The sequence below is a fragment of the Peromyscus eremicus genome, chromosome 3 (genome assembly GCF_949786415.1).
Source record: "Peromyscus eremicus chromosome 3, PerEre_H2_v1, whole genome shotgun sequence".
In the NCBI taxonomy this organism is placed as follows: Eukaryota; Metazoa; Chordata; class Mammalia; order Rodentia; family Cricetidae; genus Peromyscus; species Peromyscus eremicus.
Genome location: NC_081418.1, coordinates 89,688,733 through 89,715,596, shown reverse-complemented (window position 1 = coordinate 89,715,596; position 26,864 = coordinate 89,688,733). Strand labels below are relative to the sequence as shown.

The following is a 26,864-nucleotide window of genomic DNA, read 5'->3' as shown; positions in this document are numbered from 1 at the left end:
AAGAGAAGAAGCAGGACCTGCTTATATCTGGGTGGATGCTTGAAGGTGCTGCCTGCATTTAGGTAGGTCTTTGCACTTCAATTAACTCTATAAGGAAAACCACTTACCAGCATGCCCAGAGGCTAACCTAATATAAATAACCACTCACAGATGTGCTCAGCGACTGCCTCATGGATGATTCTAGAACCTGTCAAATTGACAGTCACTAATAGCCATGTTGTTTCACATTTCTAAGTCTTCAACTGTCATAAAGTAGCCATAGGTAAAGGAGTGGGCTGGATTCTAACGGGATTTTCTTATAAGGAACCTGAGACCCAAGTTGGAGGCCAGCTTGGGTTTCATAGTAAGTTTAAGGCATTTGCAATAGAATTGTCTTCAAAAATAAAGTGAGAAATGGTGGGCTTTGTCAGATAGTACCTGTGAGACAGACACCTATACATCCTGGTAACCGAACATCAAATACCACTCCAAACTCTGAAATATAAAGTGAACAACAACTGATCTATAGTATGGTCTAGAGGTCTGGGTTGGTCTCTCTGTGCCACTGAGTTCTCAGACTTCAGAATACTGTTCTGAATAGAGAAGTGGAGACTGGAAAATAAAACGGAGAGAAGAAGTTCTCAGCACAGTGAAGATTCTGTAGCCTGAGCAGAACGATGGTGTAGACAAATTGCTAAATGGTCTTATTAATTAAAACAAACAAAAACAAAAAACAAAACAAAACAAAACAAAACCTCGGAGTCAGAAATTGACGTTAAAGCCTGAGAGAGATCAGAGGAATAGGAAAAGCCACAGCTAACCTCACCTCACCAACTCCAGTTTCCAAAGTGAGCTGCTTCCTCTCTACCCCCACCTATATGCTTTTCTGTTCTGTTCTCTCATTTGCTCTCTCAGCCCAGCTACATCACTTCCTCTTCCTGCCCAGCTCTGTCACTTCCTGTTTGTCTACACAAACCTCCAGACCTCTATGGTTAGTGCTGGGATTAAAGGCATGTACCACCATGCCTAGTTCTGTTCCCGGTGTGGCCTTGAACTCACAGGCAGGATCCAGATCCTGCCTCCCAAGTGATAGGATTAAAGGCGTGTGCTACTATTGCCTGATATCTATGTTAATATAGTGGCTGGCTTTTTCCTCTGATCCTCAGGTAAATTTTATTGGGGAACACAATATATAGGGGGATACAATACATCACCACATGATGAAGAGCTCAGTGGGCCTTCAACTTGCCCTTTGTTTGATGCTACCTTGCTCCTTCCTAGATACTTGCTCTGGACATTCTCTCCCCCCACCCCGTGTGTGTGTGTGTGTGTGTGTGTGTGTGTGTGTGTGTGTGTGTGTGTGTTCCTGTGAGCATATTCAAGTAAGTGTGGGTGCCTCTGTCCGTGTGTATATAGGATAAAGGCCAACCTTGGGTGTCATCCTCAGGGCACTCTGAACCTCTTTGACACACAGTTCCACATTGGCCTGGGGTTCCCCAAGTAGCCTACAGTAGTTAGACTCATTGGCCACAAAGCCTCAGAGATCCCTCTGCCTCCACCTTCCAAGTACACTATTTTAATGTGTGTTCTGAGTTTGTAACTCAGCTCTTCATTCTTGAAAGGCAAATACTTTGCTGATTGAGCCATCATCCAGCCCAAACTTGACACTCAATGCTCCTTTCTCTCTGGCCCCTCTACTTGCTCATGCTCTTGATATCTGTGTCTTCTAAGTACATTCCCTTGTCCTGATACTTCCAGCATTCTGGAGCATCATGTATGCTTATATAGGACAATTGATAATGAACTCTTCTTTTCTTCTATGTGTCTTCATTCAGGGATCATCTGAGACTCTGGAGCATAGAAGCATGATCACAAGGCTCCCAAGAAGGGAGCTGGCAGAGGTGTGCGTATCAATGCAGGTCTCTGCACTATGTCTGCATAGAAATTTGTCTACTCTGCAGTTGCAAATAGCTAGCCTTGACAAGGAGTTGCTGATTCTCCAGAACTTAATTGATATAAGAAATAGTATTACAAGGAATTAATTAGAAGCCCTCCAGTCTTGACAAGCATTTGTTACAGAGACCTGTGCTTTTGTGTGATGAAGCTGAGCCAAGGGATATGGAGGAGGGGCAATGAAGTTGTTTAACAAGCAGATATGAGATAAATTGCAGATAACCGTAATGGAGACAACTTAATCACACAGAGATAATTCGGGCTTCCATGGGTGCTTAGCCCTCAGTGAAATCTAGAGAGGCATTTTCTGACAAGTCATATGGCTTAGCTTTAAGAAATTGAGTCATGAACCATGTCCTGGGACTCCTGTATGGGTTAAGAAAAGAAACAGAGGCAAAGAATGAAGGAAGCTGGCTCCAAGGCCAGAAGACATTGAAGAGATCGTACTATCCAGGAGTCACTCCAGAGTTCACTTTAAGGAATAATCAAAGCAGTTAATATTGACCACCTAGTGGTGACAAGTGGAGCACAAGCTGATGTGTTGAGTTCCTCGAAGGTTTACTCAAGTCCTAATTCACAACAGAAGCTAATCGTTATAAAAGTTCTTGAGTCAAGGGAGGCTTAAGACATTTCACAACAGGAGTAGCTTCTATGATTACAATACAATTTTCTCCTTAAAAATATAGCCACTTTAAGAGTAGATGATCATGGATCTAAGGATGACTGAATACAGTAGCTTCCTGTACATCATCCACCCATGAATGTAATGAGAAATTCTAGTTATTTTTCTGTTATAAATGCCTGTTCTGGAAACAGTAATCCCATGAAATCCCACTTTTGGTGTAATCTGAATACAATGTTCACATGCTGGAAGGATCTTCAATGTGCTGAAAATTTGGCCAGCAGATGGAATTTGTGTGATATTCAGCTAAGTGTTGCAAAGATCAGTAGTTGCTGGAAAGCTAGTGACTTATGGTGTTATGGTGTGCATGTGTGGAGAGAGTATGTTGGTATAAATAATACAACTTAGAAAAAGCACGCTTAGGCCAACATATGGAGTGCAGATGATGTTGGCAAAGGGCATCCTAGCCTTACCTAGGCATGTTGCCTTCCCAGCAAGTCAGTATGTTCACACATTAGAAGCCTTTCCTGAACTAAAATGAAGCAATGATGGGTGCCCTGCATGGCTGTCAGAAAATATTGGTGGAACCCAGCTTTAAGTACTAATGCCTTCAGTGAAGTTACCCCATCCCAGTGAGAGTGATAGGAGAAAAAAAAAGAACCAAACCAAGTCCTCATCCAATCTCAATGCTGCCTCTAAGACCCATGTGAGATAAGCATACTAGGAGGTTATCAAATGACCATGGATTTGGGAATGAGAATGTACAAAATGACTTGAACTTGTACTGAATTTGAGAAATTTTGTGGTGAGTACTTTCTACTTCCTTAGCAGTAGTCTACAATGGTGGTTCCCCCCAGATAACTCATTCTTCTTGCCTTCAACTCCCTAAGCCAACTCTCAATACTACTTTCTCATATTGTCCCTAAGCTTTGTCTCACAGAGCCAACTCTGTGACTCACATGGTACATTACCGTATGTTCCAGGACAATACATTCCTTCTTCTTTCCATTATATGCACGATTTTAGTTTCTGTTCCTTCCTCATGATGAATACTAATATTTCTATCAGCATACTGTCAATCATAGAGTGACTGTGTGGGATTGTTCAGGGAATGGTAGTGAAGCTAAGATTTGACCTGAACTCTTATCAAGAGGTAGGGGTTACCTGCTTAAGAGGATCAATTTATAATGGAACACACAGAAACATTAGGTACAACTTCTGTGGTAGCAATCAAATTTATACATTAATTCATTTTTCTTTGTCTCAAATGTAACTGTAAATACAACAATGAGACATGTGTCATTGTTTGAGCTAAAAAGGACAATACCTTCCCACACTCCCATTCAACAGTCTTATTTGGTCAAGTGATAAGATTGAGAAAAAGAGATTTATAGCAGCATAAGTCTGATGGTCAATTTTGGCAGGAAGAGAAAGTCTGATTTGGTATGATCAAAGCCCAGTGTTTTGTAGGGACTAATGATGCTAATATGTGCTCCTTCAGAGAACTGAGGCTGTGATATCTATATTGCCACCAACATCCACTTAGATGAGACCTTGTGGAATCAGCCCTCAAGGACACCTATATGATCTTACCCAATCTTCCTCATATTTAAAGTCAGTTTATAACTATCCTGTACCCCAAAATCTGTTTAACAAACTAGAAATTATTGTCATTACAAATGCTATCAACTCCATAGACTTCACTGTCTTTTTCTTTCACATGGGAGTGCTTATAATGCACTAGAGTGTCTGTTTACTCAATGAGCAGGAAAATTGAGGAATATAAGCTAGATGAGTGTTTTATTGTAAAATATTTGAGAGTTGTTTTGTGAATGGTAAACAGAGTCAGTTAAGGGAAGGAGGGGGAGAGATGTTTCATTCGTGTGTGTGTGTGTGTGTGTGTGTGTGTGTGTGTGCATGTATACATATATGAAGCATATTTGTTTATATGTGACTTCAGATATATATGTTTATAAATGTGTGTGTGTGATATATCTACCTATATGTGCTGAATTTTATAAGGAAAGGCTCTCAAGAATAAGCTTGTAACTCTGAGCTATATGGCAATTGGATCTAGAAGTCAGTCCCAAGCACAGAGCCTGTCTTAGTCACTATTCGATACCTGTGAGGAGACACTATGATGAAGGCAACTTTCATAAAAAAAAAAAAAAAACATATAATTGAAGGCTTGCTTATAATTTCAGAGGCTTAACCCAAGATCATCATGGTGGGAAGCAGACAGGTATTGTGCTGGAGCAGTAGCTGAGATATTTATATCCTGTTCTAGAGGGAACAGGCAGAGAGAGAGCACGACTGATTCTTGCATGGGCTTTTGAAACGTCAAAGCCCACCCCCTGTAACACACATACTCAAACAAGGCCACACTTCATAATCTTTCCCAAACACTTCCACTAATAGAGCACCAAGTACTCAAACATATGAGCCTATGCAGGCCATTCTTTTTCAAACTATCATAGAGCCTGAAAATTTTTGCCACAGATAATGTAAATCGTCCTTGAAAAATAATAAATCCTTACATGTGATTTATTGATAGTCGTTAAAAATTTTATTAATCAAGCCCTAACTATTACAGACTCAAGACTCCTTTGTTCCAAGAGAAGTTTACATTCTGATGCCTATCAACTTACTAAGTTAGCCAACAATTAATATCCACAGCAGGTGATATAACCACATGCTTGAATTGCAGTGAGTGAGAACACTGTGACAATATTGAGTGCCAAAGTAAAGAAAGTAAAAAACAGAATCACCTTAAGGCTTCAGCCAGCTCATTAGATTCTGTGGATTCCATACAAGAGAGAAATAATGCCAGGTGTAATTGAGACAGGGGAGGCCTTTAGAGCAGACATCTCTCAGACTCCTTTATTTTTGAGAAAAGTCATTCTGAACTTGAGAATTGAGTGTTTTTGCTCATGGACATTGGATTTAAAGGCTATTTTATCCAAGGATGATCACTAAGGCATAACTCTTGCTGTTTGTGCAACCTGCAAATGACCCAAAGCCCAAGTTATAATTAAGGACCTTGTTACACCATAAAAGATTTTCAAATTTTAATCTACGACAACCCACACAGCACTCAGGACTTAAATACTTTATTGACTAGACTGACTCCTTTGTTGGAACCGGGAGAGCCCTGCTTCAATTTATCTCCCACACTACGTATTGTAGTCATAAATCTTTTGTGAGGCTCTTTGAACACTAAAAATAGCCCAGCATTGCTGACTTTGCCTGTGGTGCTGGGAGAGCCAAGCAGAGGGACTAGCCTCCTGTGGCCTTTTATGAAGCTCTGCAGCAGGCCGTGTTTACATCTGTCCCAGCCTGCACGAAGTCTCACGTCAAACAGTGGCATTTCCAGTCAAAATCATCTCTGTGTCCTCAACTGCCTCCCTGGTCCATGATGGAAGCTGAGCTTTGCTGCTGCTGGTCCTTGGCCAGGCTGCCTCTTGTCTCTTCTGTTGGTGATGACTCAAGACAAGTGGATTACCTTCATTCTCAGGGATCCCACTAGATGGAGCAGAATAGCTGAGCTGCTAGCAATCTCTAAGTGTTCCCTTGGGTCTCAGGTGGAGACAGGGAAGGGACCCAACAAAGGTCAGAGGTTCCTATCTGAAGGTTGAAAAGATCAATAGTTTTAATATAGGTCCAAATGCAGATCAGAACTACAGGTGGTTGCTTAAGTCTCTTTAAAAGATGAGAGCATCATTGACTAGAGAGATGGCTAATAATATTTAATTTTCCTGTAAGCGTAAAGACCTGAGTCAAAATCCCCCCAAACCCACAAAAGACATCAAATATAGACCATGCATCTATAAGTGCAGCACTGGGACTGGGGTAGAGGGACAGGAGGATCACTGGGTCTTACTTTCCTGCCAGTGTAGCTGAAAAACAGGAGCTCCAGGTTCACTGAGAGATCCTTTCTCCTTAACAAGATGGAGAATGATACAGCAGAACACCAGATGTCCTCCTCTTGGTGCCTACAAAAGTAAAGATCCATCTTGGATCTGTGTCACTCATTCATTCTTTCTTATTGCTGAGTGACAATTTATATGCTTCAGTTTGTTCTTCAGTTTGTCCCCACATAACGTACATTTCAATTTTTCCCACATTGGGGCAATTTGAAATAAAGCTGTGTTTAACATTTGTGCTTGGGGTCTTCTAAGCTTGTATGCTTTTATTCCTCTTGATAAATGTGTTGGAGTAGAATAGCTACTCTGGAGTGGATATGTAAGCCTAGAATAGAGTTCTGTGAAATTACCCTGAAGTTTTTAAGAATTTGTAATGGTTGGAGGGATGGCTCTTAAGTAATGAGCCATCCCTCCAGTCCAAGGACAGAGTCTTTAAGGAGCAGAAAAGTTAAGTGAGCAGGAACTGATGGGATGTCTAGTCTTATATAACTTACAATACAATGGCCAGAGTGGGTTGCCAGAGCTTCGCTGATTAATTCAGAGAATGGAAATGGACCTGAAGATGTTTTGCTTGGAGCATCTTCATTTATTACCCAGTAACGCCTTCATTATCCATGCATTTATCTAAACAACATTTGGCCAGGATGAGAAGCAAAACATTGGGTGTAATGTTTTTACAGAACTCCATCTGCAACTGTAACCTAGTATTAAGATATTTACATGACATTAAATATGCATAGCTTTTTAACTATTAAAAGAATGTGGGGGTTGGAAGGTGGCTCGACAGTAAAGAGTACTTACTGCTCTTGCAGAAGACCCAAGTTCAATCTCCAGCACCCACATTGGAGGAACTAATGCCCTCTTCTGGCTTCTGCAGGCTCGCTCCCCCCCCCCACAAACACACACACACACACACACACACTCACACACACACACACACTCACACACACTTCACTTTTTAAATATATATAAAAGAGAATTAGCCCAATTCTTGTAACTGTGACAAAACAGGCAACTACAAAGAAGAGAAGTTTATTTCACCTTTTGATTTCAAGTATTTCTGCCCATGGTCATTTGGCTTCCATTGTGTGCTGAGTGATAAAATGCCATGGTGGGAAACATATGGCTGAGTGAAGTTGTTCATAAAAGGGTAGCCTGGAAGCAGAAATAAATAGGAAGTGACTTGGCAGAAATTATATACTTCAAGGCCATGTTTGTGACTTGCTTTCTCTAACTTAATCTCACCTACTAGAAGCCCATTTATCTATAAACTTATTGTTATTAACACTACTAAAATTATCAACATTACTTACGTTAAAGCCTTCATGATCCAGTTATCCCTGAATAACACCACCAACTGAATGCCAAATCTCTAACTTTTAGACTGTAGTGATATGATGTCATTGTACATGTGGCTTCACATGTGAAGGTCAAGTTCAGCTCACAGACAGAAAAGCTTATTAGGTAAATATCTCCACTGAGAAAGGCAAATCAAAAAATGAAATAAATATGTTTCATGAGATATTCTGCTAGACTCCTTTTATATAATTTATCTCATTTGATCGATTCTTCAATTCTATGTCATGTGTGGGATTATCTTCCTTCAGTAGAAAAATCAAATAAATAATTTTGTGTAAGTCATAAACCGAGGTTAGAATCTAACCCAGCTCTGTCTAAAATCAAGGCTCAATGACAAAAGCTTTTAGACATTTGATATTTATATTTGGGAAATAAGGACAAAAAGAGGAAGTCAGAATTTTATATATAAATACTAATTCTGCCTTTTTTATAAGCTTCCCCACAATAAATTCCCCTCCAGAGTGTTAGCCCCACAAGTTCAAGGGTTGACTGTTGATGGGAAATAAAGAGGCTGAAACTTAGAAGGAATGAGTGCCATTAAAATATCTGCTGTCTGGCGTGTTTATCCCCCAAATGAAGAACCAACCATCCTGAGAATGGGTGGTGCTTACAGAGAAACACCTGATTCCTGTTGTTATTTCCATAGTCCATCAGACATCTCAGCAGAGAACAGAGGAAATCCACATAGAGAAACTAACATGTCTGCAGGTGGGCTGCAGGTGGGTAACACCCCTCCTGCATCTGAATCTACCTTATCTGAACTTGCTACAAAGCAGGCATTTTTACTGTGCAGGGACTAAAACAAACAGAAAATTATAAAGTGCACAAAAGGATTTTCCACACTGCTGAGCCTTGCAAAGTGTTCACACTTGAATTCCCCTTTTGGAATTTATTATCTCAAGACAGCGTTTGCTTTGGAATGCCAGGGCAGCTGCGCTGAAAATGTGTGCTGTTATGACTGGTAGTTTCTGGAGATGATATGCAAAGGGTGCAGCCTTTCTGAACTTGTCTTGCTGTTTGCAAAGACTTTATAATGAACTCCACCTCTTACTCTAGTCTTTGGCAAACATGAGACCCGATGGAAACACGATTTGGGGACAGCTTCCTGACCATTTGTTTTGGTCACGCTTATTTTGAAACGTCTGCTCTGAGTTTACTAGCTCCTTTAATGCATGCCACTTGAGTTCTCTCAGTCATTCTTTAGTGTGAAGCATCTTACTTAGAGAGTGATTTCTACACAGCATCTGGGGTCCTTACATGTCTGTTCAACCTGGTTATCTCCTTGTCACTCCCACTTCTGTCTTTTCGACCTTTTTGCCGCATTTTCTTTCTTTTTACCATCTCAATCCTGTTTGTCATTTGGTGTCTAATATTTTGCCTTTTCTCTAAGATTTATAAAGCCATAAAAAGCCTAGAGATATCTCTTTCCCTTTATTCCACGTGGTGATAGTTTTCTGTCCCAGTCATCTGAGAGCTAATTGTTTAGTGTTCATGGCACCTTTTCTACTGTAATCTGAGACTAAAATTTACAGTTGTTACCACTACTTTGCTTTTGGGTCATGTACAAATGTCGATCTTTTAGACCACGACTGCTTGTGCTTGGCTTTAGTGTCTGTTGTAGCAATGCTCGCCTTGCTGAAAGGTGGACTTCTACAAAGGGTTTCATTAGGTGATTGGCAAGTAACTGATGGATGTGAACGAATGACCAGCTGCTAAAGGGTAGAAAGACACCTGAGCTAATTGTTTTTTTTTTCTCTAGCTGCTGTTTCATAATTGGCTAAATAGAAAATGTCATAAGCACGCATTCAAGGTCTCACAAGAGTTTATTGAGTGTGCCTGAGGAGGGAGGAAGTGACTGAAAAGATGGAACAAATCCCTGTAAACAACAACTGTTTTAACTTGCTACTGGAAGTAGTAAGGTGAATTTTAATGCCCATATCTAACACAATGGTATTGACAATCTGCCTTTTCCAAATTTATTATTGCTGTTAAATTGACCTTTTGCTAGTATAATTTATTTCATATAAAAAAATGAACATATGGATTGAGTCTAATTTAAATATAGCCAATTAAAGAGAATTGGATGTAAAGCTCTATAAAATCACCACAAAGGTAAACATGGACATCTTGGATATTCCTGTACCCAGAGACAAATACCTCTTATGAGCATCAGATTAGAAATTGGATGTCATAATATCAGGACATGCCATAAATGTAATGATGGTTTTCACAGCTCATCAGACATCAGGGAATCCACTTGCTTAATAGTTTGGGTGCCTATTTTCTCCCTTTCTCTGCTTCCTGACCAGCTAGGAAAGACACAGGATCCAACCACCACGATATCTAGCCCAAGCACATGGGTTACGCCACTATGGACTGAACCCTGTGATTCTGTGAACGAAAACAAATCCTTAGTCCTTTTCTGTCTGGAATTCTGTCACAGTAACTGGGAAAGTTACTAGTATTTGACTACTATTGGGATTTCACCTTCCTCATTCATTAAATGTAGAGGCTGGAGGCCCTGCACAGACAATAGCCAATCTTTTACTACTCTCTGTAATCAATTATCCCAGACCATGTGAGAACCTTCCTGCTCGGATCAGAATGAAGCCTATTTCATTTCCAGAGCTCTAAGGATGTTAGCTGATGCAGAGAATCTTGCTTGAATAGTCTCCCTGCTGAGCCTGGAGAGAAAGCTTAAACTGTCTTCAGGTTTTCACACTTATATCTCATCAGCCTCTTTGGCTTCCTGAATGTTTACCTTGTGATGATATTTTATTTGTGCTGAAATGTGGTGATATTTTATTTGTGCGTTAATAAATATAACTTGTTTGGAGATCGGGGGAAAAGACCAGTCATTTTAAGTAAACAAAGAAGTCATGTGGCACATGCCCTTAATCCCTTAGCAGGCAGGATCTCTGTATGTTCAAGGCCACACTAAGGAATAGAGCCAAGAGTGGTGACACATGCCTTTAATCCCAGTAACAACCATAGAGATCTGGAGGTCTATACAGACAGACAGGCAATGATAGAACTGTGTAGGAAGAGGAAGTGAGGTAGCTGGGCTAAGAGCCAATGAGAGGGCAGAAAAGCAAGGCATATAAGCCTAGGTAGACAGGAAGTCATGCACTTTGGAAGCTGCAGAGTTGGTGAGTTGGTAGCCAGTGCTAGGGCAAAGAAGCAAAGAGAGAGAGCTTCCTCTTTCAAGATGCTTCATAAATGCAGGCTGCCACAGAGATGCAATCCAGATTAAAGGTGGATCTTAAACTTCTTTGATTTTTACTTTTCAAATTTCCCTGATCTCTCTAAGGCTTTAACCCAAATTTCTGGCTCTGTGTTTTTATTTAATAAAACCATTTAGAAATTTGGCTACATTTGGCACCCAACATGGGGTGGCATGATGACAGACTGCTCTGGGTGTATACTAGAGATGAACTGGGGCACTGGAATGCCTGCAGCCAGCATGACAATGGCATTGGTGCTGTGGATGTGGTGCTGCTGGGATGACATGACCTTGGGAATGGGCCTCGTATAGGCCCACTAGGTCAAGGAGTATGTGTATCTGGTTTTGTGGCTGCCAAGTGGGAGATGGTTCTATCTACACGGGTGCTATGTCCCGAAGGAACATGGTTCACTTCTATAGGCAGTTTGCTGGGCAGGGCAGGAGGGTGGTAAGAAGTGAGAGTGGGCCCCAGGTTAGCTGGCTGAAGGAACTTGGTCTCTATTTTCAGAGTGACAGCATCAGCAAGTTTCTTGTTAGTGGTGACTATGCTACATTACCTAACCATTCTTCAGTTTTAGAGTCCTCGGTGCTAGCTTTCCTGAATTGTTTCTGTCCAGGTTTCTGATCTTTTCTAAATGAATTCTCTTCAGCATGTTAAAAAACAAAACAAACAAACGAAAACACTCATGCACAGGCTTACATAACTTAGATCATGTAGGGGAATATCCAAAATTTAATAAGGCATGAAGTCTGGAGGAAAATAAAATTAGAGAAAGTAAATTAATTCTTATATTACTTGGATATCAGAAAGGCAGGGAAATTATACCAAGTTGTCTTGTTCTGTGAGTTGCTGAAAGCAAAATTTTTCCACTGAAGTATATAGTTAGGATTTTAAAAGCTTTAAAGTTGATATTCATATTCTCTCTCTCTCTCTCTCTCTCTCTCTCTCTCTCTCTCTCTATCTCTTTCTTTCTCTCTCTCTCCTCCCTCTCTCTCCCCACTCCAGAGCAGATTCTTCTAAACCAGTGGTTCTCAACCTTCATAATATTAAGACCCTTTAATACAGTTCCTCATGTGGTAGTGACCTCCAACCATAAATTTATTTCGTTGCTACTTCATAGCTGTAATTTTGTTACTGTTATAAATCATATGTAAAAATGTGATATGCAGGAGATCTGATATGCAACACTTGTGGGGGGTCATGGCCCACCAGTTGAGAACCACTGTTACAGACTCCAAGGATCTGGGTTGTAAATTGTGACCTCCTTTTCTTTTACAGTTGTGAACTAATTGGCACTTCTCTCTGTTCTGATTATTCCTTTGAGGGTCTATGATCATTCCTGCCATGGCCTCTTTGATGTTCAGCCCACAAAGCATAGGTTTTGCCTTCCATTGCTGAGTAAATTCTTGTCAAGATAGATGGGATTTTAGACTTCGTTGGCAACACAGCCTTTCTCTGTCTGCTTTGGAAACAGCTCACAGATCCTTCTCGTTGCTTCAGATGTGATCATCAATCTCCTGCCAGAGCAAATTAAAACCTGTTATTTGTTTACTGAAAAGGTGGTTTTAGAGTTCTGACCCTTAATTTGTTCTCCATCCTTTGTGCTTTGCCCATAGTATCTGAGTAAATGCTTGAAGAGCCTTCTTTTATTTCTTGAGACTTGCTGCATGAAAAATAGTTTCATTCCATTACTGTCACATTGGGTCATATTTATGAAAAACAAACACAGACACTTTGTAGCCCAGCTTGTATCTGCCTGCTGTCTTCCAAACACTGAGCTGTGTCCCTGCAGTATCTGTTTCTCATCAACTACTGGTCAGATCCCTGAGGATTTCCAACTGGGAAGTGCTATGGACTTGGTTGTAGTCGGCTGACTCCTTTCTTACTTTGAATGGTTGTACAAGTGCCTCTAGAACATAGAGGGATTGACTCCCCCAAATAAAGAGCGAGATGGACAAAAGCTGTCTGTGGAACAACTGAGTAGTGAAGCGTGAAGTTCTCTTTAATTAAGTTTCTGAAACTCTTCAGTAACTTAAATGTCTGCACTTCAGACCATACTAGAATTGATACAGATGAAAAAAATAAAAAAATCAAGGTGAGGTAAAAACGATCAAAGGGTAAGCCTGGCGAACCCACAGCTGAACATTGGGATCATGAAATCAGGGACAGAGCCTGAATCTGTTTCTGAAAAGACATCTCAGCATCTTTGACTCCTGCAGCGCTGGCAGAATTCTTCAGCAGAAAAAAAAAAATGACAATCTGGTTATCATTTTCTTAGCTTGGTATCACAGCAGGTGAGGCAGTTGTAAAGACACAGGGAATCACAGTCTAGGTCAGACCCTGGGATTCTCCTTATATTTTCCCTTTCTCTGGACGTTGTGATAGAGTTCTATAATAATAAAAAATATTTATATGCACAAAGGAAATCGTATATATTTAGTGTATGTAACAGTGTATAAAAGCCTTTATCATGTGAAATAACTAAGTTGTATTAATCAACATATGCATTCCCTCTCACAGTTATCTTTTCATGTGTGTATATAGTAATTTTCAGCTACTCTCTTAGCATTATTTAAGAATAAAACACTAGATTTCCAGGTATGGTCGTGCGTTACTCTCATCCCAGCACTTAGGAGGCCGAGGTTGAAGGATCTTGTTTCAAGGATGGTGTAGAATACATAGTGACTTGCAAGACATCAAGATAGCTTATGTCATATAACAAGACACTATGTATTGCTTAAAACAATATACGTTTAACTATAATTACCATGTTATAACTTTCATACTCACTACTCTATTCTATATCCTATAATCAAAATCTCCACATCATCTTCTATAACTACCCTAATGCTTGATCACAATTCTAATAGACTATGAGATCAATATTTGTATGTTCTATGTAAGAGAGATATCATTCCTGGCTTAATACAAGGTAGTCATGGGGGATCAAATTCCAACATCACTAGTCACCAGGGAAACAAAAGTGAAACCACAGTTAGACATCATCCCACTCCAATAAGGATAGATGATCTATACTATCTATCTATACCACTGGGTGATGTGGATATTTTTGTGATATTAATTCTTCTGGTCAATGAACATGGCTTACCTTTCTATTTACTTATTTCTGTCTCACTTTCTTTCAATAACCTGACCCTCCTTTCCTTGTGACCATCAGTAGACTGGTCTTCAAGATCTGGCCCCAGTACCTTATGACCTTGGGAAGTAGGCTATCCTCTATAGTTTAAGTTTCATGTGCTGTGCCATTTACTGAATGGATTACCTATGTCCAATTGTAATGCAATATTTACATAGTACATGTTAAGCTTACTGCAACCATCCAAGACAAAATTCAAGGATAAATGATACACCTGTTTTGTTTCTCAAATTTAAGCCAGATGAATATTAGTGGGGGACAAATATCTGGCCTCCTGAATATCACTGCTACTTTCCTGACCATTTGTTTATTTTCATTTCAAGTATTGAGATTTGTACTTGACATGCTACATGGATTTTGGTATCTCATTATTAGTGACTTCTCCTATACATTCCTAAAGAATTTAAAGGCAGTCTTTGGGAACATATATTCTGAGATTATGAGAACCTACATCTTGGTATTGGTAGTACTGGTTAGTTTTTTTGTCAACTTGGCACAAACTAGGGTCATCTGGGAAGAGTAACCTTGGTTGAGAAAAGCCCTCCATCACTTGGTTGGTAGACAAGTCTAGGAAGCATTTTCTTGATTGATGAGTGATGTAGGAGGGCCAAGGTCACTGTATGTGTGACTACAGGTGGCCAGGTAGTTCTGGGTGTTTTCAGAAATCAGGCTGAGCATGCCTTTGAGAACAAGGCAGGAAGAAGCATTCCTCCCTAGACTTTGTTTCAGTTTCTGCCTCCAGGTTCCTGTCTTGACTTCCTGCCCTAACTTCCTTTCCTGGTGGACTGTAAGACTGAAGAATTGTAAAATGAAACAAACTGTTTTCTCCCCAAGTTGCTTTCAGTCATGGTGTTTATCACAGCAATAAAAAGCAAACTAGGGCATTCATGAACCATGTGTGTCACACCTGGTATGTTTCTTAAATTTTATATCTTGTCTTAGTCATCATTCAAATGCCATTTTTAAAAATAATTTTTCAACAATCCAATTGGTACTACAGTGGGAGTTTTTGCAAATATTTCTAAGATTTGACATTCTTTCTTACTTGGTGTTCTATAATTCCAACCACTGTCCTGTGTTCAGAAGACCTCCAACTTCCCAGTTTAGAAAATGGAAATTTATAAAGAGAAACTTCAAGTAGGCCCTACTATTATATGCAAGAAAAGGGAAAAAAAAAAGGATACTCAAGAAGGCTCCTGTAGAACCAACAAAGTTCTTCACCATTACATTATAAAGAAAGTAAATGAGTCCAAAGATTCTATCATTCCATAGGTGTGTCACTTTCCCCTAGAATTAGCCAAGGTTTTCTGATGTAGTTGACTCCAGTTTTCTTCTCTGTAGAATGATTTTTCATTTCTGTAGAATGAGTTTTCATTTCTGAATTCTTAGAAAATAAGAACAGGAAAAAGATGAGGAGAGAGGAAAGGAAAGAGGAAAAATGAGAGGAGTAAAAGGGAGGGGAGGGAGCAGAAAAGAGGAGGGGAGGGGAAGAAAGAGAAGGAGAGGAGGGGAAGGGAGGGGAGAGGAGATGAGAGGATGGGAGAAGAAAGGAGAGGATGGGAAAGGATGGGAGAAGAGAGGAGAGCATGAGAAAAGAGAGGAGAGGAGAGGAGAGTATGGGAAAGGAGAGGAGAGGGGAGGGGAGGGGAGCAGAGAGGGTAGGGTAGGGTAGTGTAGGAGAGGAGAGGAGAAGAATAAGGAACAGATCATCCCATCTTCAGGCATTGCATCAATCTCCTTACCTGAGAAAGCCCAAACTACCTTGTAATATTGGATATCACACAAACTAACATCTTTTTCTCTTACTGGTGGAGAATAAGCAACTAGCATTCAAAAGAAAATTGCCACCACACTTTTAAATCCCTATTCTATTAATACATTTATAGACAAAGATGTCAATATTTTAAATGATGGCAATTTTTAGAACTTTTTAATTAATTTACACTCAAAATAACTTGATTTAATCCACATCATTGCTTCTAACTTGTTAGATTTTGTTGGTATGGTAATCAAGTCTTGCAAAGTTTCCTGAATCAACCCCATGGGCAACTCAGCACATTGCTTGGGCCTCTGTTACGATATTTAAAACACCTTGTTGCACTGCTCAGCATTGCAGCAGCTCTGAAAGGGAAAAAATCTGAACCTGGTTTGTGTTTTGTTTTCCTTCTGGGTATTTTGAGCAATACTTTGGTCATAGGACCCTACCCTTTTCATAAGTGTTTTCTGAGTCAATAAACTCTGAAGACAGGCTAGTGGTGGTGGTGGTGGCAGTGTGTGTGTGTGTGTGTGTGTTCTACCACTGAATTAGATTTCCAGCCCTTGGATATTACAAACAGCATCTTACTATATAGCCCAGGATAGCCTCAAACTCTCAATCCTTGTGCTTCTACTTCTGAGTTACTGGAGTTATAAGCATATGCCATCATGCATATCTTAGAAAGTATTTAGAATCGATGCCTGTTTGGTTATATCCCTAATTCTTTTGTTTCTTTATTTCTCCTAATTTTTAATTTTAATTTTTTGAGATTATTATATAATTACAACCCTTCTCTCTTCCCTTTCTCCACTCCAAACTCTGTCATATACCTCTCCCCACTCCCCTTCAAATCCATGGTCTCTAATTTCATTCATTGTTATTGTACACATATATGTATATATATTTTGTACATATTTATTCCTAAACATAACCTACTCAGCCTGAAAAATGTTACCTGAATGTATGTTTTCTGTGCTGACTATTTAGTCCTGGACAACCAATTGGTCTGCTTTTCCCTAGGGAAGACCTCTCTGGCTCCCGGATTTCTGCATTTGCCTATAGTTCTTTGTGTAGGATTGAGACTTAATGGGCTTTCCCCATCCACTTTGGTAAGCCCTTTGGTTTTTCATGTATTGAAAATAATGTTGGTGAAACTTTATGGGTGTAGCTTCTGCCATTCCTAGGACAAAAGCCTTACAGTGCACTTCCTGTTCTTAGGATCTCTCTGAGCCCTCTTCTGCAATGTTCCCTGAGACTCAGGTATGGGAGTGTTTTGTAGATGTATCCATTGGGAATGGGCTCCAAAATTTTATATTTTGATTGGTTGTGATTCTCTGTGATGGTCTTTATCTGTTGCAAAGAGAATTTTCCTTTATGAGGGGCAAAGACTATACTTAACTCCTTATGCCTTTACTTTCAGTTTATAGTGATATGATTTCTGTTGGCCTTGTGGGGTACAGGTTCAATACTTAGTTCTTTAGAAATTCAAAATTCTTGGCTAAGCCTCTGGGGTTGTCCTGCTTTTTATAGGTCTAATAAATTTGATCACCATCAAGAGCTGTTAAACAACATACAGTGATAAAAATAGTTCCCTTTGCTGACATTAGGTGTTTTCTAAAATAGCTCAATAAATTTTGGTCAACAGAAACTCTTTGCAATTTCAAAAGTCAAAAAGTGAACTGTTGACACAGATCTGGGCAGCAGGAAACAAGTGGCCCTCTAGCTGCTACGAAATACATGCTACGTGCTTTCGAACACGACCAGCCATTGACTCTTCCTTGGCTCTGTGCTGCTGTAATAGAAGTTATGCAAGCTCTTGAGGTTAAAAGAGGGCTTGTAGGAGGTAACTTGTTTGCAAGGTGAAATATCTGCAGGAGGCATAATAGGTAGGGTGGGTGGGAGTGGTTAAGTTGGTAACTTTTGGGGAAAAAAAGATTTGATTTTGAATTATCAAGTTCTTGGGGAGAGAAATACTGATGATATCGGTGACTCCAACAAAGATGCCATGCCACAAAATGGGTAGCAGGCGCTGATTCATTTCTCTGCTTCCACTTAACTTCTTCTTTGATCCTCCCTGCACACAGTAGCCAACTCTACTTCCCGAAACAATACTTTCCCATCATCTTTCTTTTTACTGTCTACTTTTTAATCTACCTCAGCACAAAAGAAGTGAGAAGATATACCAACCTGAAAGTACTAAAGCCAATTAATATACTATGTCTCTTGTCTACTCAGCCAGATGAACTTGAGCAGGTTGTCCAACCTTTGTTAGTCCATTCTCTCCTGTTGAAGCATTGGTTTTCCCATGTGCAAGCTCCAAGTAAATGTACCTGGATGGCTGATTCAAGTTTAAACTCTGCTATTTCTCTTAACTACTTGGGTTCTCCAGGCTGGTCCCATATTTATTCTAAAACAGAATATGGAGAGATAAGTCATTTTTCATCTGCATCGCATTTCTTAACCTAACTTTTGGATCAGTTAGGTAGAACATGGGATTTCCAGTTCTACTGTTTCACATCTTGCAAACATTTCCTGCCTTAAAGGTCTTAAGTAGGATTTGAATTTGCTTTCTCATCTATCTGTGTTGCTTTATTTTGGTTCTACACTGACTTCGTTTTCATGAATATGTCTCTCCCCAAAACCTGCATTTTCAATTATTTCCCTTTTGCTACTTTTCACTAGTACCTTCCAAAAGAACAAAACAAAATGAAAAAACAAATTCTAGGTTGGCAAGATGGCCCAGAGGTATGCACCCACAAGACTGAGTTTGCAATCTCAGACCTACATGGTAGAGTGAACAGACTCTTGCAAGTTGTTTGATCTCTACGTGGATGCTGTGTTACCAGCATACACACACACACACACACACACACACACACACACACACACACAGAGAGAGAGAAAGAGAGAGAGAGAGAGAGAGAGAGAGTCAGATATATGCATACATACATACATACATGTAATAAAAATCTCTTCCTTCCAGATTGGATGGTTTACTATTATTTCATTATGTTATTGTTTTAGTATTCAGTAGAATTGTGGTGGACTCTGAAAGCATCATTGTGGATTAAACTTGGTAAAAGACTTCACTGATAATCACGAGTTGAAGGATTCTGGTCCCAGATCTTTCACTAGACAGATATTAGCCTCTTTGTGTTTCATCATTCTATTTTATTTAATGACTAGAAGATAGAATAGAGATAGAAACACACCAGAAAATATATCATTTGTACAAGAATTTTTATGGGATGGTAGAATGCAATAGCAAATGAAACAGGCCTAAGGCAAGATAATAGAGTGCATTTAGGAGTAGGGTTAATAGTAGAAACATTCTGTGGTGGTATTGTGTTCCCCAAAATATTGTGCACCCTAATAAACTTATCTGGGGTCAGAGACAGAACAGCCACAATATTAAACATAGAAGTTAGGCAGCACATGCCTTTAATCCTAGCATTCCAGAGGCAGAAATCCATCTGTTCAAGGATACAGCCAAGCATGGTGACTCACGCCTTTAATCCCAGAAAATGTGAGCCTTTAATCCCAGTGAGTGGTGGCAGAAAGCAGAAAGATATATAAGGCATGAGGACCAGAAACTAGAGGCATTTGGCTGGCTAAGCAGTTGGCTGCTTAAGCTTCAGGCTTTCAATCAGCAGTTCAGCTGAGAGCCATTGGGATGAGGACACAGAAGCTTCAGTCTGAGGAAACAAGACCAGCTGAGAAGTTGGCCAGGTGAGGTTAGCTGTGGCTTGTTCTGGTTCTCTGATCTTCAAGTTCACCCCAATACCTGGCACAGGTTTGATTTTATTAATAAGAACTGTTAAGATTCCTGCTACAACATTCTGTTATTTATTTATTTATTTATTTTTTGTAATTTGCCCAATAAACCAAACATGCCTTGCCAGTTGAATTCATATTCATGTCTATGGTGTGGTGGTTTGAAAGAAAATGGTCCCCAAAGGGAACTGGACTATTAGGTGTGGCTTTGTTGGAGTAGTATGGTCTTGTTGGAGGAAGTGTGTCACTATGCAGGCAGACTTTGAGGTCTCATATTTGCTCAAGCTATGCCCAGTGTCTCAGACCACTTCCTGTTGCCTGTGAGTCAAGATGTAAGAACTCTCAACTCTGTCTCTAGCACCATGTCTGCTTGCATACTGCCTTGCTTACTGCCATGATGATAATAGACTAAACCTCTGAACTGTAAGCCAGCCACCACAATTAAATGTTTTCCTTTATAAAAGTTGCTGTAGTCTAGCACTAGGCCCAGCACCAGGAGTCCAGCTGAAGAGAGGAAAAAGGGATTATATGAGCAAGAGGGGAGGTGTCTAGATCATGATGGAAAAATCTATAGACAATTGAACCAAGCTCGTAGGAACTCACAAACTTTAGACCAACAGATGTGGAACTTGAATGGGAGTGCACTAGGCCGTCTGCATACTGGACACAGTTGTGTAGCTTGGTCTGTTTGAGGGGCCCCTGCAGTAATGGAATCAGGATTTATCCCTGGTGCATGAACTGGCTTTCTGGAGCCCATTACCTATGGTCAGACACCTTGCTCACACTTGATGCAGTGGGGAGGGGCTTGGTCCTGCCTCAACTGAATGTACCAGGATTTGCTGACTCCCCATGGGAGCCCTTATCCTTTTGGAGGAGGGGAGAAGGGGTAGGTTGGGGTAGGGGCAAGACTGGGTGTGGGGAGCAAGAGAAGGGATGGGAGGGGGATCTATGGTTGATATGTAAAATGAATAAAATAATCTTAAATATAAAAAAGAGTTGCTATGCTCATGGTGTCTCTTCACAGCAATAGAAAACCTAACTGAAACATGTAGAGACTTTCAATATGGTGAACTCTTTCATTTCTGAGGGAATGTTTAAATGCCTATTCTTCAGCTTGGGCTCTCTTATTCTCTCTCATAATGTATTATCATATATATTCTGCTATGTCTCTTTGTATGTATTTTACTTAAGCTGATTCATATGTCTTGATTCATAGATAGTATGTGTACATTGTATTCACTTGATCATCTCCAATAACACCTACCATGTGCTTCTGCCCACAGTGCATGTCAGGAAAACTTGATAACATTTGCACTGAAGAACTGGAAAGACTATAGAAAAATAAGAAGGAAGAGATTAAGGGAAAATATTTTTAAAGAGAATAGGAAGTGAATATAAAAGATAGAAGAGCCAGCCTGGGCTACCAAGTGAGTTCCAGGTAAGGCGCAAAGCTACACAGAGAAACCCTGTCTCGAAAAAAACAAAAAAAAAACCAAAAAAACAAACAAACAACAACAAAAAAAAAGATAGAAGAGATGGGTTCAGAAAGAAAGTACCAGGTCCTCTTCTGGCTTGGGCCTTTGAAACAGAGTGGAATACAGGTTTCCAGAGCTCAGCTAAGTCAGTAATTATTTTATTCAGTGTTTCCCAAAGCATGGAGACATAGAGACACTTCCTACTGTCATAGCTAGGCACTTTAATATGTGTTTGGAATGTGCTTTAATGTGTGTTAGAAGAAAAAAAAAACTTGTCTTCCCTATACAAAGGCAATGAATGAGGTTTTGCTCATTAAACTTAGAAAAGATTGCTTCTTAAGAAAACAGGCAGGATATGGAGATAGGGGAAAAAAACTATGAAAGCGATACTCTGATTTGGAGAAATCCCTTTATTTTTCAAAGGAGGAATTTGACTTGACTGAGCAATAGTAGACAGAGAACCCATGTTCTGGGCACCATTGCTCATGTGGACAAGTTCCAGGGTCCTTCTCTGACTCTGAGGTTCACAAAGAACCTGGGCAGAATGTGCTACCATTGCTGGAGTTGGCCTACATGTGTCCAGAGGCGTGAACTGGTCCCACCCCTGGAGTCCTCTGCATTATAATCTCCCCATGACTATTACCCATATTCCAGTGTCACTGGTTGGCTCTTTGATTGGTCTGTGTTTCCACAGATTTCCCCAGTCCTTTCAGAGTTAGCTGAAACTGGAGGTTCATCTCACTTTGCTATAACCTTCTCCAGATACTTATTTCACAGAAGCAGTTTGAATCTTCACACAATCCCAAGGGGATGGAGCTCTTGTTATTCCTGCTTCAGTGTCACAGTGAGGCAGTAAAGGCTGCAGTTAGTTCTCACAGCTGACCACTGTTTCCTCTTCCCACCCCAATTCAGGAAGAAAGGAAAATAGAGAATGATCTGAATGAGGCATAATTGCTGGGCTTCACTTCCATATTTATATTTTATAATGCTGATTTCTTTTAAATTGATTTCTGAGCCTTGTCTGCATGAATTGTTTCAGAAGGTAAATGACTAACTCATTTTGATGAGAAAAATTGCCCATCACACTTCTGTGTCTTTTTTGGCGATCCAATACTTTCAACACCCCCACTTGGTTTTGTAATGGCCGAAAAAAAAAAAAATGCCCCACATATCCCTGAGATAAAAATAAAGCTTTTGAAGAGTATGTTATATTGGCAAATCTAAGAGGTTCTCATGGTTCCTTGGTGTGCTGGTTAGTTGTAACATTCAGCTTGACACAAAGAGAATCTCCTAGGAGAGTTGCCATTGAGGAATTGTCTAGATAAGGTTGGACTGTGGACATGTCTATGGTGGATCATCTTGATTGCCTTAACTGAGGTGGCATGGAAGACTTTCTGTTTCATGCGCTGGGCCCTGCACTGTGTGAAAGTGAAGAAAGCTAGCTGAGAAAAAGCAAATAAGTGAGCAGGAATCCATGTGTTTATTCTCTCTCCACTCTCCTCTCAACTGAGCACAATACTTTAAGTTCCTGCCTTGACTTTCCCACAGCTATGGACTGTAACCTAGAATTGCATGCTAGGTAACACTGTTTTTTCCATTCATTGCTGTTGGTTGGGGTGTTTTTATCACAGCAACAGATATGAAATGAGAACACTTAGAAAGGACAAAAAAGTAGATTGGTTTAGCTAGTGCAAGTGTGTAGACTTAGGTTATGTGAATATGCCCACACACAGTCCATGTTTTACATCTACTAATCTTCACTACCACTAGCAGCAACAACATACTCTCCAAAGCTGTCTTTTAGCATTAAGGAGAAAGTTGCAAATCCAGGGACTGTGATGATAGCTCAGTCAGTAAAGTGCTTGCCTCCCAAGCATGAGGGCCTGTGTTCAACCCCATTTGGAATCCCACTCTGGGGAAGCAGAGGCAGGTAGTCTGGGGCTTGCAGGTTAGTGAGCCTTGGCTATTTGGCAATTTCCAGGCTTGTGGCATATTCTGTTTCAAAGCCAGGACTGCATCTGAGGAGTCACAGCCTAGCTTGTTGGTGTACACACACACACACACACACACACACACACACACGCACACGCACACGCACACTCACACGCACACGCACACGCACACAAAGAGAGAGGGGTGGGAGAGAGAGACCACTAAGAACCACACTTTCCTGCTAATCTTCCCCTCAAGAAGCGAATGTTCTCTGAGAGCTTTAGGTTCCACTGATGCCTGCTTTTTAACACATTTGTGTCAGCATAATACTGCTTTATTAAATGAAGCTGTTTCATTGTGGACTGGGGATGTATTAAGCAGCAAGCTTTCTGATCACAGTGAGCCCGCACAGCCCTACTATCTGTAGCTGGTTCCCAGACACTCTCCCTTTATTAATAGGCTTCTTTTGCCAACAAGCGGAAGGCAGCATTTTCAGAAACCCATTAGAGGTACAGCCTATTGTTGCTGCCCTCAGCCATGCAGTGTGGATTCAGTTTTCCTCCTCTGTGTCAGAGGAAATTCCTCTTGAGGATACATGCGTGGGCTCTATCTAGCCAGTGCTACTCCCTCCTACACTCTGAATTTGAAGTCTTGTATTGAGGCCCACTTACTGATGAATGTTTTAGTAGCTCTTCTCTGCTTCTTACTTCTCCCTGTACATAAAGAAAACTATGGAATATCCAAATACAAAAGCAGGGAAAATTAAGGGCATATGACAAGGAAATGAGCCCACTTTGCCAAAAATATTCAAGATCCTTTGGGACACTCATTGGAACTTTTTGTCAATGCACCTGTTCTACCTATAAGAAACAGTACTGCCTATTCAGATTTCCTCCAACTGGGGCAGTGAATCACAACACCCATAGAGTCATGCGGCCTCCTCCTTTCAATTACGTAAATAACAAAAGCTAAAGTAAAGTAGTCCAACCTCATCATTGAAGAGCTTCAGAATGTCAAAAACTTGCTTCTCTATTCAGAAGAAACCAAAATTCTGTTTAGACGAACCACAGGACAGGTCTCTGCAGAGTCATGAATGAATGGGTGTTACAAAAGCTGAACAAGACCTGCTATATGAAGCAGACTCCTGAATTAGTAATGGCACTCATTGGCCTGTCCTGCATCCTTAGCAGAAGTTTAAAGATAATAAAAGTATCTTTACTATCTTTAAAGTAAAGAAAGGTCAGGATGTATTGCATGAGAAAAGAATCTATTTTCAATATAATATTAATAATAATAATAATAAAAGATTGTCTTTCTAATCAAGAAACGACTACAGAGTAATAAATCAACATCTACCCCATCGAGTCTTCATAATTCTTGCCATTGAAAAAGTATAAAATATTTTATATATGTGCATAAACATAAATGCATGTGTACATATAATATATAGTCATTTAGAGTCAGGCATCTGACCTTCTAAACCTGGAGCCACCCTGCATTGGCAGCATTCTCCTCAGCAAGGTATTTAAGTGATCTTAAAGTAAATGTAATGATGACACCAACCCAAGAGCATTGTCAATGGGGCAAGATTCAAGATGATGCATGTGGAAAAGGGCTCCTTAAAATATAGAAAGCCCCGTGAATGCTAATGATCCTCTCTAAGCTCTGGGAAATGGCAGACAGGAAAAGAGACTATTGATCACATTCTGTGGCCTCCACGTAGCACCTCGGTGATGAATGCAGTGCAGAGGGGAGAGGCGGAAAGGTAGGTCTTCCAGGAGTTCCACTGAATGTGATTCATCAGTCCCTGACTGTGAGTTACCAGGCACCGGGCAGCTTAGTCTGGAGCTATTCATGAGGATCTATCTTCTCCAGCATTCACACTCTCACTTGGCCTCTGGCACTTTGTCAGGGAGAAGTAACGATTGAACAAGAAGGCCAGAGGTTGCTGTCCATGAATACAGAGAACCCCGTGATGAAACCACGCCCCAACAATCATCTCTGCCACCTGCATTCTAAATTTTATTTGTACTCAGAAACGAGGCACCTCAGACTCAGCAATTACATCTGCAGTTAAATTCAACATCATCTTATTCAGTTGTGGAGGCTGCATACTGCAAAAGGTTAGAATGTATTGTGTATGCCAGAGACATAGAAATTTCCATTCGTTCTGAGAAATTTTCTAAAGTGTTTTATCTTAACATCCCAATATTTTGCAATACATTCTTAGCAGGTATAAAATAAATTTCTCTTGCTGTATGCCTTTAGCTATTATGTATCTGAGCTCTTACCCTGGGCACAGTGTCAGCCAGTTTTTCTCAGACCAAAGCCAGCAAAACTTACTTTTTAAACCTCTTCCAGTCTTGAAATCTTCAGGTTATTTATTTATTTAGCTGTTTATAAACAAGGATAAGTTCAGTCTCTGGAAGTCAACTTAATTTGGTTGACACCTATCTGCAGAGGCATTTTCTATGAAAAGGGGAGGCAGAGTCCCCAGACAGCCAGCATTATAAAAAAAGAAGTGTGCGATGTGATGCTTGATTGGTGGTGCAGGATATGAGTGGTCTGGTGGAGTGTGCAGAAGACAGCGAGGTGGTAGTATATGTACCAAAGGAGTCTAGGCAGGCTTGGCCAGGAGAAGTCACACTGCATCATTAGCAATACACGATAATAAACAGACCATCTCCCTTTTTCCAGAGGATACAGGAATCTTAAAGGTCTTCATGGCTCTACTTCATGATTCTACTCAGGGCAGGGCAGCTTCCACTGAAGCATGCCCAGAGATGTTTGCACAGTCACCAGGCCTTACCCTGAAAGTAAGGCAGAAAGTATGTCAACTTTCAACATAGCCCTCAGTGATGAGAACATTGCTGACTAGACCTGGATCCCTCTCCAAAGCAAAAGGACATATGTTGAAGTGTACACAACTGGTAATGATAAGAACTTTGCTGTGATTGCATGATCCAAAGAAAGAAGTACCTATCATAACCATTATAGATGTTATGAGTAATCCACTTCTACTGAGAAGGTGGCTTGACTCACAGAGAAGAGATTCTTGATTAGTGTGAGCAAGGCTCTTTATCAATACCATGGCAAGCACTAGGTAGATTCCAGAGTTAGTGAAACCCTGACCCAGCCTTCTCACCACTCCAGAATATACTATGTTAAATTTAAATGTGTTTGGCACATACCCTAATTAGACCTTTTCCACTTGGACAGGAACTTGGACTTGTGATTTTTGTGTGCAATAATGTCTGATAGTTGCTTTAAGTGTCATCATGTACATTAAAATTATTTGTTTGGAGATATTTCCCAATTCAGCCATCATCTGAAACATTGACTCCACGATTCCACTGTTCACTGAATGTCAAGGTTTTGAGAAGATGTGAGCACAGCACCAGAGTAAGTGGGAGATGGAACTACTGAGTGGTTGACTTCAGATATCTCCATTACCAAACCTCCCATGGTCTATTTAATCTGCCCGGGCCACTTGCCCAGATTCAGATAATGTGTCATTCTGAAGTCAATCACAGTGGTATCAAGTGGTGATCACCACATATCCCTCTTCCTGGTGGCCTTCCTCCTTGGAACTATGCCTCCTCCATTGCTCCTGTCCTGAAAATGGGGTGGAATAGCTGACTCTGTTCTTTTATGTAAAGGCCTAGACCACTCATTACATGGTATTTTTGAGACATACCACAGCCCAGGAA

The 26,864-nt window shown here is 40.4% G+C and overlaps 1 protein-coding gene across 4 annotated transcripts in view; it reads left to right on the top strand.

The window, feature by feature from the left end:
- Ctnna2 (catenin alpha 2) overlaps positions 1-26,864 on the top strand; it is a 1,136,313-nt gene that overhangs the window by 685,878 nt on the left and 423,571 nt on the right. The window lies entirely within an intron of this gene.